The sequence below is a fragment of the Sinocyclocheilus rhinocerous genome, unplaced genomic scaffold (assembly GCF_001515625.1).
Source record: "Sinocyclocheilus rhinocerous isolate Xijiao unplaced genomic scaffold, SAMN03320098_v1.1 scaffold1485, whole genome shotgun sequence".
NCBI classification, from domain to species: Eukaryota; Metazoa; Chordata; class Actinopteri; order Cypriniformes; family Cyprinidae; genus Sinocyclocheilus; species Sinocyclocheilus rhinocerous.
Genome location: NW_015628698.1, coordinates 178,800 through 179,460, shown reverse-complemented (window position 1 = coordinate 179,460; position 661 = coordinate 178,800). Strand labels below are relative to the sequence as shown.

The 661-nt window shown below is 45.4% G+C and overlaps 1 protein-coding gene across 2 annotated transcripts in view; it reads right to left on the bottom strand.

Annotated features, from left to right (window-relative positions):
- The window catches only part of LOC107738306 (cytoplasmic protein NCK2-like), a 66,198-nt gene that overhangs the window by 15,146 nt on the left and 50,391 nt on the right, over window positions 1–661 (bottom strand). The gene's annotated exons all lie outside the window — the stretch shown is intronic.

The window sequence follows — 661 nt, the reverse complement described above, 5'->3', positions numbered from 1 at the left end:
GGCGCGGATCTTTTTTCATCACTAATTGATGGATGTCTAAAATATAAAAATTAGGAGAAGCCTAAAACAGGCCCGAGGCCCGGCCCGCGTCTGAACTATGACGTGAAAATTGGCCCGAAGCCCGGCCCGAGGGGCGTAAAAAAGTCAGGGCCGTCGGGCCCGGGCTGAAATACAGGGCTCCAGTGTGCCAGATATGCGATTTGAAACTGGCCTACCACAACAGCACATCAAGTTTGAAAAATCACCTGAGTTCTGTAAGTACGCCTATAGTATATTGTTGGTGTAAAAAAACGAGCTGCTTTTATCCACCATGTTAATCAGTAATTTTACACATGATAAAAACGTGCACTTAATTTGCTTGGAAAATACTTGCAAATACGGCAGTCATAAAAAAACGTACAGTAGCACAGCCTAATAATAATTTGTCTATATTAAAAGTATTGCTCTTAACAGACCTGTGTGTTTTGTATAACTAGTGCAGTGTCCGTTCTCGGAGCATATAAGCTCTGCCCGCGCGAGGCGTGTCGCTTCCGGCTCGCGCTGTTCTGTAGTTTATTAAAAGTTTATTAATTCTGAACGTGTCGCGTGTCCATATTGCACCAAAATGCGACACTGCACTCCCTTGGGTCCGCAGCAACACACCCGCCACGCGTGAAGTCGA